Below are 10,935 nucleotides of genomic sequence, written 5' to 3' on the forward strand. Positions count from 1 at the left end.
AACAGAAGAATTCATCTAATCACTCCTCAAAACAAAACAAGGTAGAAAAATGAATAAATGATAAACAATTATAAGCAATAGCAGAAGAACAGCCAGCTTTTAAAAATGAAGCGTAAGCTTCAAATGAAGTGTAAAATAATGTAATATTACAATTAGATTCATCTAACTCAACCAACCTGGAGCCCCGAGAGGTTACATGACAAAGGCCCATAGCAGCTGCAGACAGAGCCAGAACTAGAATTCTGGTCCACACACACTTAGCCTTTTACAGGATACAGAATGTTATTCAGCATACTTTCTTAAGTCTAAACTTTCTCTGTAAACTCGATTTAGTCTCCCAAAGTTCAGATTAATTTTGTAAGTGCACTTAGTTAACCATGAAATATCACTATGTGCATGTGTTGTAATTATACAGCCATGTTTTCTCTAATTAGAGGACAACTTGACACTGAAATCCAATCCCAACAGAACATGTTATCTGGCTATCAGTCTTCAGAAAGACAAAAGCAGTCTGTCTAAATTCTCACTACCTTCTTTCCAGCAAGTCAAGGCTTAGAGTTTTACAAGGCAATCCATGTAAATACTCAGCTTCATTTCCCTCTGAGGACCCAGAGGTGGGGCACAGCTAGCCCTGTGATGCGACAGCTTTCTTGTAGGAAGATGTCACCATTGGCCCACAATCAACAGAGCGTGGACTTTGAGTTATGGCCCTGCACTGATCCATATACATTCATCCAGGGCTTCTAGGTGACAAATGGCACCCAACTGCAAGCATCTAGCCTCTGGCTACTGACCAGAATACAGCTAATTTAGACCTATAAGGTTTATGGTTTGAGTCTCTGCTAACAGCATCAGCACTAGACTCTAACTTTTACTCGTTTTGATCTGGAAAATATAAGTTCCCTTCTATTTCATTGTGGTATTAATTTAAAATATTGTGTCCCCTAAATCAAAAGCCCCATAACAGTGGCCCACAGACATTTAGTTTAACTATGCCTATATTTAACATTTATTTGAATTAATGTCAACATTTGATACCTAGAGAGCTCACATAAAAATTCGTATTATCAGCGCCTCTTAAAACTTGAGAAGCTCCAGCTATTCAGGGTTCACAATCCTGGTAAAGGCCAGAGACTGAATAGAGGTGGACTCCTTGAGTTGGGCACATGTCTCCCTCATTTGCTGTCTCCGAGCCAGGCCTCGTTCACTCCTTTACTCTATCTTCATGGCTCCTGCCCTAACCAAATAGTCTTAAGACCAGGTTTCTGCCTGGAGGCAACAATGCCAGGATGTTGCCAGCAATTTGAAGAATTTCAAAAGTTGCATATTACTCTGGTCCCCCAAAGGGCCCTGCTGGATTGCCCGACCCTGTCCTGTCCTTTGCCATGTCTTTCCTGTGGGCTAGATATTGGCATCACACAGAACCTCACTGGGATATCACGTGGCTGCATCTGTCTAGAGCGATCTGGGACTTCCGTCATGCCCCAGGGACCTGATTCCCAGTCTCTCTTCCCAAGTATGTGGGCAGAAAAATGCTGAGAGATGTAGTTTAGCTTTTTCTAATCTGCAAAAAATTCAATTGGCAAGATCTGCAAGTTTGGCTCTTTTTTTAAGCACGCATTCAATATATTTTTTCCTGTGAGTCAGTGTATTCAACAATGCTATTTAAAATTCAATAAAGGCAAATGAAATTACAAAAATGGATCATCGCTTTTATGGAAAACCAACTAAACAAATGTTTTTCTCAAAATATCAAGCATTAAAGGATTTGAGCTCATCACCTAAAGGAGATGAGCAATTCAAATATAGAACATATAACAGTGCTAATTGATACTTCAAATACAAATGGTACTCCATGTCTTAATGGATGGGGAACTATGTTGCCTGAAATGACACAGTCATGCAGTGGGAATCTCTGGGGCTCAGCAGACAATGGTGCAGGGTCCGAGGCTACGGGCGTAAACAATACTGGTCCATGAGAATCCTCAAGAGAGGTCAGTTCAATGCCATGTAGAACCTTGTGGTGCAGAATTTACTGATGTAAAAGTTTCTCAGAGTCTAACAACAATGGTTGGTTAGAACCTAGATTGTCTCAACCAAGATACAGCACTGCAAGGATTCTAGCACTGCACAGCACCACTTTAGACACTATGGAAGGAGCTAACTGAGCCACCTTCTCTTGAATTATCAGTGGTTAACCTCATGACTTTTTTTTTTTTTACAGTAACTGCTCAGGTGTGTATGCACTTGATGCTTTGTCCCCAAGCTCTCATGAGGTTATCCCGTAAGAATATTCATTACATAGCTATTTTAGAAATCCCTACAGGAGTTTGTTAGAAATACAGATCCCAGGGCTTACTCCCAAAGACTGACCCAGCAGGTCCTGGTGGGGACCAGAAGTTTACATGTTAACCAATGCCCCAGGGGGATTCTGAGATACAGATGAGATCTGTCCAGAAGATATCCAGCCATGTACTTGGAACAATACAGATACCTACTGAAGGTACAAGAAACATTGTACATAGGACAATAATGCCACAGTCCCCTTCGGAGTAGACACCTTGGGACCTCACACAGTTCTCCCGATCACCATCAGCTGTTCCATATTATTTTCCTGAATCTCATCGATGGTCTGAAATCTCTTCCCTTTCAAAGGTGATTTTAGTTTTGAGAAAAGCCAGAAATCACAGGGTGCCAAATCTGGGCCGTGCGGGGGTTGAGTCACCTGGGTGATTCAATGTTTCACAAAAAAACACTCTGCATGAGACGTGATTCATGAGCCAGCATGTTATCATGATGAAGCTGCCAAGCACCAGTTGCCCAGAGCTGCGGCCTTCTGAATCATCCAAATAGTTTCTGTGGAGGAATGTTCAAGCTTAATGCAAAATTTGATGCAAAGTCATTGCTCTACTCAGTTATTTTGAATGTGACGACCACACAATACACAAGCTCACTGAAGGTTGTCCACTTGAATGTGACGACCACACTATACACAAGCTCACTGAAGGTTGTCCACTGTCCCCACTGATTAGTACAGTGAAGTCGTCACTGTTCATGCATGCGCACTCCAGTCCACTCTCCTTATCTGACAGGTTACATTGATGTCACACAAACCGTTCTCATTATATTAACAATGGCTGGACTTTTTCCAGACAGGCCTCAAATATATGGTTTGTGGTCATACTTTGAGAAACATGACCTCAGAAGGCTGATGCCAACATTTTGTGATTGCATCTCCATCATCAATTAAAAAAAACAACATACTTCTGATGAAATGTAAAACATAGAAATCCCGACTTCATAATAATACAAAATTTCCCCATCATTACTGGAGGTTATATTACTGTGAAACGTAGTAAGGAAAGGAAAGGAAGAATTTGTCCTCCCTTCCCTAAATAAACTTTCATGGAGTATCCAAATAGTCTATGAGGAAAAGTTCTCCCTTATAGGAGTCCAGCTAATAAATGATTTTTAAATTCAATTACTACTTTACAGCTACTAATAGAATAAAGAGTGTAAGGAATGAACATATGCGGATGGTAAAAACACTCAGTGGAAGGGCGGCGGCTAACTCTAAAATGGAAGAATCAGACCGACACCCCTTGAACCCAGTAATGAAGCCCAGAAAAATGTGGCAGGCTGTGCCACTGTCTGCCTTGTCCTGCGATGCACTGGGAAGCATGACGTTTTCTTGTCCCCCAAATTCAACCTGAAACTTCAAGCCAGCTTCTAGGAAATAGGTAAAATACACTAAGGGAAAGCAAAAAAAAAAAGACAAATCCAAAATGCTGGTCGTTTCACAGGACAAATCACCCAATGTCCACAACAAGTCAGTGTTTAGATAAATGCAGAGGATTACTACAAAATAAGAGGGATCTAAAGACGTAAGCAAATGCTACGTGTGGATCTTGTTTAGATTCTAAGAAGAAGAAATCAACTGTAAAGGAACAGCTTCAGGTAACTGGGAAAATCTGAATGCGGACCAGGTATTAGATGATAATAAAAAAAATATATTGGTAGGTGTGATAATGGCATGCAGTTACGTTCTAAAATGTTATCAATCAGAAATGCAAATTAAAAAACTTTACAGGTTAAATGACACAATGTCTGAAATTTCCTTGAAAAGGAATGAGCAAAAATAAAGGTAAGTCGTCAGATGAATGACATGGGCAGACTGCTGCTGACTCTGCTGAGGCTCAGTGCTGGGTACGTGGGGCTCTACAATAGTCTTCTCTTTATTTGGGGGTCTGCTTGAAATTTTACCTAATGAAAAGTTTGGTTTTTTTAAAAATATTCTGTTGCTGTAGGCACTTGCCCTTACAAGTCAGGCTAATGAATTCTAGTTGAGGCTATTACTGCTCAAGAATTAAAGATTCTCTTCCACTGATAACTCCCCTAATGAACACTTTGGAAAGGGATTTGAATGTCAAAACTCAGTTTTCATATTCTAAAACCCAATTTTTTCCTCTAAGCCCAAAAAAGCACTGGTGGTTTTTTCTTCGACCACATTATCCTCTTCTGTGATAGCTTAATGAGGCACACAGAGTAAATGGAACTCCATTTGCTGCTCTGGCTGCTCCGACACCATTAAAAGACCCTTAAAAGCATCACTCATCTGTTAAGTGAAAGAAAACTGTTGTCATTAAATTAAGGGAAAACAACACTTTTCTATTTAGGAGTTTTTGGTGTTGTAAAATACTCCATTTAGATAATGGAAAATATAATGAAAAAGTCTTGAAACAAAAATGGTTTTACTGCCCTGGCCAGGTGCTCAGTTGGTTGGAGCATCCTCCCATACACCAAAAGGCTGCAGGTTGGATCCCTGGTTGTCTCTGTCTCTCTCCCCCCTTACCCTTCATCTCTCTAAAATCAATAAACATATCCTTGGGTGAGAATTAAAATATTTTTTAAAAGTTTTAAGTGGATGCACTTTGTTGTAGTGTATTTCTAGAGTAAAATGATTGATTGCTCTCTTAGAATATTGAAAACTTATTTTGTTCTTGGTCACCTAAAAAATGGCTTCAGAGTAAGAATTAAAATTTCCTAACCCAAAAGTACTCTAATTATTAATCTGAGTGCATTTGTAAATTTCAAGATCAATACTATAAAGATCTGTGCGGTAACTGAATTCTTAGAGGCTATTTGGCTTCCTTGCCTTTCCAACTAAATTTGGCCACTCCACTCACTCCAGGGTGATTACCACCCCCTACACAACTCTCCTCGCCATCCTTCCTTCAAATGGCTATCTCCATCCAGAAGACATCAGCCAGAATATTAACTTAGACCTCTTTTAGGAATTCTGTAAGTAGTATTTCCAACTTCATTTTTAAAGTCTTAGGCAACGATCTGCCAGCCGCTTCCATGGCTTTCCTATGAAATGTTAAGTGCCATTAAAATCTAGGTTTAGTAAGAGTTTCTCAAAATGTGTTCTGGAAATACCAGCATCAGAATTGACTGGTGTGTAGAAAATTCAGATTCCTGGGCCCCCTCTCAAGTCTACTAAATCAAACTCTCCAGCGACGGAGTCTAATATGCTGCACCTTTAACAAGCATGCCAGGTGGTTCTTCTGCACCCTGAAGTTTGACAACCAAGATTCTCAAGAATGTGGGGTTTCTCTTAAGTCTACGAGAAAAAAGAGAAGACAGCCCTGGCCAATGTGGCTCAGTTGGTTGGGCACTGTTCCGCAAAACAAAAGGCTGCTGTTCAATTCCCCGTCAGGGCATGTGCCTGAGTCGCAGGTTCAGACCCAGGTTGCAGTGGATACAAGAGGCAACCGATGGCTGTTCTCTCACATGGATGTTTCACTCCTTTTTCTCCCTCACTTACCTTCTCTCTAAACATACATATATAAAATCTTTTAAAAAATAATAGAGGACAGAGTAACAAATTAAACAGCATCTGTAAGCAGTCAGGCAGCACGTGTAACTCTCTATAGAACAAACATGGTTTCTTCAAAAAATCAAAGGCGTATCTACCAACTGATAAATGGATAAACAGAATTCAATATATCCAATCAACGAAATATTATTCAGCCATAAAAACAAATGACATCCAGCACTGCATAGTATTACTCTTGTTTGTTGGGCACTGAAAAAATTATGCTGTTTAAAAAGCCAGGTGCACCCCCACCCCAAACAAAAACGTATCTTGTATAATTCCATTTGCACAAAATGTCCAGAATAGGCAAATCCATAGACAGAAAGATTAGTAGTTGCTATAGGATGTGGGGAAGGGGGGTGGGAAGTGACTGTTAATGGGTCAGTTTCTTTTTGGAGTGATGGAAATGTTCTGGAATTAGATATTGGGGATGATCGCACAACTCTATGAATATGCTGAAAACCACTGGCTTGTGCACTTTAAAAAGGTCAGTTTTATAGTATCGGAACTATATGTCAAAAACTGTTAAGGAAGTTATGGTACTAGACAAAAACAGAAGGCACTTTTTTCCACACTGAAACAGGCTTAAAAAAATTTAGGAAGCATAACTTAATACAATGAGGAAAACTTTGAATCTTGATTCAAACTGTAAAATAGACATTTTTAGACAATGGGGGAAGCTGAGTATGGGTTTGAAACTGTGTTATTTTCTTAGCAATCCTATTGGCAGTTACTTGGTATGATAGTCTTTTCTATTGAGTCAAATAATGAAACATTTAGTGGTAAAATATGTTGGGTTTTCTTATTATACTTTTGACAAAAATGGCAGCTAGATGAAAATATTCAAAACAAATGTTTTTTGTTGATAGTTGTTGAGTGCAAGATAAACACTCAGGGACTTAATGAACTCTATTTTTATGCATATTTTGTAATTTTCATGACCAGTTTTAAGAATACAGGAACTTAGCATTTCTTGATTATCTTCATTTCAAAAATTTCCGTTACATCTTAAGTATTAGGGTAGACTGAGGGGCAGATGTTAGCAGCAGGTCCTTACTTTCCATCTGTCAGCAGGAAAAGATCAGAGAAAGAAGTTAGGGTACTTTCATTAACTTGAAAAAATTAACGGACAGAATAGAAAAGACATTAGGCTCAAAGTTCCTAAGTCATTTTTCGAGAAAAACTTCAAATTTTCCTCAAAGCCACTTAAAGAGAATAAAATGATTAACTATTTAGTTGAGCCCTGGCCACTGTGGCTCAGTGGTTGGTGTGTTAATCCCGTAACCAAAAGGTTGTGGGTTTGATTCCCAGTCAGGGCACACACCTAGGTTTCAGGTTCATGCCCAGTCCGGGCGCAGGCACTGGCACTTGCGACCCCTGGCCCAGACATGTACGATCCCCAGTTCCAGCGTCGATACCCAACAAAGGCAGCCAATTGATGCTTCTTTGGCATTGATGTTTCCCCCTCCCTTCCTCTCTAAAAAAAAAAAAAAAAAGAAGTCCTCAGGTGAGGATACAAAAAATATTGATACTTACTCTAAGCAATTTAAATCAAAATAAATTGGTACTTTGATGTGTTGTGCTGGAATTAACATTTTACTGTGGACTTCCTATGGAGGGTTTCAGAACCTAACTTACTCTTATCATGTAATTTTATATATAAAACAATGCAAAAATCTTTAACCAGGGAATTAACTCAAATTATGAAATCTTCCTTATGGGAGCATACCATCTGTTTTCAGTCACTAATTTCAGTATTATAGCAAAGTGTGGCCTATCTGCTTCATAATCAAAATCCAATTTTCTTCTCAAATGTCCTGTGGTGATACTGATAATCCTCTTGTCACGTAATTAGGACTCGGGGAAAAATTGTTTTAAGCACACTAAATCACGTCTGCTAGAAAATACTCTTGCCTGATTATCTAAAATCTTGCACACATTCAAGTTTGAGATCACATTTTTAGGCTGATATCAAGGAGGTTGGTTGCAGTGCTCTTTATGAAGATCCATGGGGGAAATTTTTTTCAAGACTGTTTCTCTTGAGTGTCTGGTTAATTTCTATTTTTGGTATTTGTGGTTGACTGTCAGGCAGCTTAGAGCAAACAGAGAACCTAATGAAGTGTATTTTGTGTACTAGCCCCAGACTTTATTTTCCCTATACTCCAATTTCCTGTTTTTAGATCTCATTGTAATATATTCATAAAATACATTCAAAATCTTTTTGAACTAGAAAAGGGTATAAACAATGAATAAACAAATAAATGAACAATTACAAATAAAATATAAAATACTATAATCACAGCATCTGAGGTCCTTCAGGTCTTGATTTCCGTTTTTCCTGGGCCAGCCCTGTCTGAAATCATGTCCTCCACTCCCAGTGCATATGTGCCCTTCCCATTTCCCCTCACCCTTTCTCCCTTTAACGCTTTTGAATAAATTATGTATAAAGCTATAAGGCTGGGTTTTACACAACATGAAATATACCAAAAAAAATGCTTAGAAAAAAAAAGCCTAAAACATTGTTATGTAATAAGCATTAAGAATGACTCCAAGGTGACTATTAAATTCCTTTATTTAAGATTTCAGGGAAATGAGGTATTTATAGACATTGAGCTGGACAACAGAAAGAACTTCTAGCACATACTAGGCTGTTCATCTTGTTGTAGTCCCATTTCTTCCCACACAAAAGCTCTCCCCATTACCTCCAGTACTTTCCTATCCTAACAGTCTAACACCGTGTTCTTTATATCCCTTCTTACATTATGCTACTACATTCACTTAAATAAAAAAGGAAAAAAAAAACAAAACGAAACTCCACACTGATGTATGCTTCCTTTGTGCCAAATTTTGAAAACGTCTGTAGGTTCAATGTAAATGCTGTAAAGAGCTTATATTACTAATAGCTTCAGTGTTTCCCCCAAGCCCCCAAAATGGCCTCATCTGCTTAAATATTTCTGTTACACCAGGACACTCACATCAAAAAGAGTTACATGACTTTCCACAGGCCACATAGCCAAAGTTACATATACAAGGGCAGACCCCAAAACACCTAGAATTTATTTATAAAAAATTGCCAGTCGCCCTCAAAGTACTCTCCATTTGATGCAATACACCTATTGAGACTTTTTCCCACTGATCAAAACAGTTTTTCAACTGGTCAATTTTGATGCCTTTCAGTGCTTCTATCGCTTGTTTCACCTTTTCCTGCTGAACACTCAAGAGCCTGCGGGAAAGGTGCACTCCTAAGTCCCCCATCATGAAATGGGCGAACACACCGAAAGCCTTCAAAAACAAAAGTTCCCTGAAGCTGACCACAGCCTCTTACACCACCACCAGCTGGTACACGGACACAGCTGGGTTCGGCGAACACTCTCCTACCAGGGGTAGCCTGTAGGACAAGGGGACTGCCCTCCAGAAGAAAATTCCGGGTTTTTCAGGGTCCCCCTCAAAAGTACACATATGTGACTATGTCTCAAGCCACCACTACCTAAGCTGCTGCTTCACCTGTAAAATGAGAATACTGACTTCAGAGTTGTGAGAATTAAATACAAACATGAAAACAGAGCCCGCGCCACACTGCTCTTTCACCAGCAGCGCTGTGCGCTCACTGCTCTAACTCCTGTGCGAGTCCGCGGGCATGTGGCCGCTACGAGTTACTTAAGACTGCCTGACCTCATTAGAGGCACATGCGCATTGTGAACTGCGCATGTAAGTTGGTAAGTCAGTTAAAATACCAGCATCACTGCATTCCCGCGTCGCTGGTTTGAACCTGTAGTTTCAACCTATTAAAAAAAAAAAGTTTTTCAGTAACTTCTTAAACAGAAAGAAACCTTTAAGGTATATTCTTCTCAGTTTATCTCAAATGATGTCCAAGAAAAAAGCATGTACAGATGTTCCATCACATGGATTTTCCCCCAACTTCAAAGATAACCAAAATATCCAAATTCCCTCATCTGTTTGAAAATATTAGATGGCAGCCCCAGAGTTTAAAAGCATGCCTGACAGTATTATCAAAGGTAGTATTAATTGATCACTTTGCTATTAACTGTGTTCAAATATCACAAAAGTGCTCCAACGGAAAGGAAATGCTGTTTCATCTGTGACTCCAGACAGGATCCAAAGAGGAGTTTTACCATCTCTTCTCTGGGTTTTATGGAGACTTACTTTACCCTTCTGTGTTAGCCTCCTAAGGTACTGCGTCAACCTTAAAAGGGCACAGGAAAGGGCGACTTGGGATTTTTTTAAAGGGTTCTCTAGAGTTTCCTGCACTCGTCCTTCATCAACATGGATCCCAGCGGCTTCCTTAACTAGTCCGAAACCCCTTTAAGGCCGTTGTTTTGCCCAGTAGAGCCTGGGAATGCAAAGTTTCCTTTACGTTAAAGGACAGCCAGATTCCGGCCTTTGCACCAAACCGGCGCCCAGGAGCCCTGCGGCCGCCATTGCCACGTGCTCTGGGCCCAGGTCATTTCATTTCATGCACCAGACATACCTGCACTTAGAATTCAGGCCGCGGCACCACTACAGACATTGGAGACAAACTTCCCAGGCCCAAGGTGGATCTGGGACAGTCTCTCGCCCCCACAGGCGGAGTGGAACCGGAACCCCATCCTGCTACAAATTAGCCACGGCTGCGCCCTGGAAAAGCAAAGCGCAAATTTGTGACCGTACTGGGGCCTGCCTGCGGGAACCCTCCAGGCCTCTGCGTGCAGTAGTCTGTGCCTCGCGTGGCCCTGGGACGGGCACGACCGCCCGCCCCCCGGGTCGCCAAGGGCTGCTCTACCCCTCTGTTCTGGCCGCCGGGAGCAGAGGAGCTCCGGGCGGGCAAAGCTCGAGGGGACGCGGGACAAGCCCAGCCCCTCCCTGGTCTGCAGGCCCTTGCGGTGACCTCCCTACCGCCAGGGACCGGAGACCGAAGGTACACTCACCACCGAACTCCACGAGACTAAGAGACCTCTGACTCCAGCGCACCGCAGAGACCAGTTCCGCGCCTCGGGGCGGGGCAGAGGGCGGTGGGGGGCAGCCAATCCCTGGGAAGGCTGCAGGGCGGGGCGGGGCGG

The 10,935-nt window shown here is 41.2% G+C and overlaps 1 non-coding gene across 1 annotated transcript; it reads right to left on the reverse strand.

The window, feature by feature from the left end:
* Window positions 1-9,973: 9,973 nt before the first annotated feature.
* Window positions 9,974-10,095, reverse strand: LOC129077752 (small nucleolar RNA SNORA26). The gene has a single exon (XR_008529904.1). It is a non-coding gene; the product is annotated as a small nucleolar RNA SNORA26 (small nucleolar RNA).
* Between the last annotated feature and the right edge of the window lie 840 nt (window positions 10,096-10,935).

The sequence above is a fragment of the Pteronotus mesoamericanus genome, unplaced genomic scaffold (assembly GCF_021234165.1).
Source record: "Pteronotus mesoamericanus isolate MK-2021 breed Mesoamerican mustached bat unplaced genomic scaffold, CSHL_Meso_final contig_68, whole genome shotgun sequence".
NCBI lineage: Eukaryota > Metazoa > Chordata > Mammalia > Chiroptera > Mormoopidae > Pteronotus > Pteronotus mesoamericanus.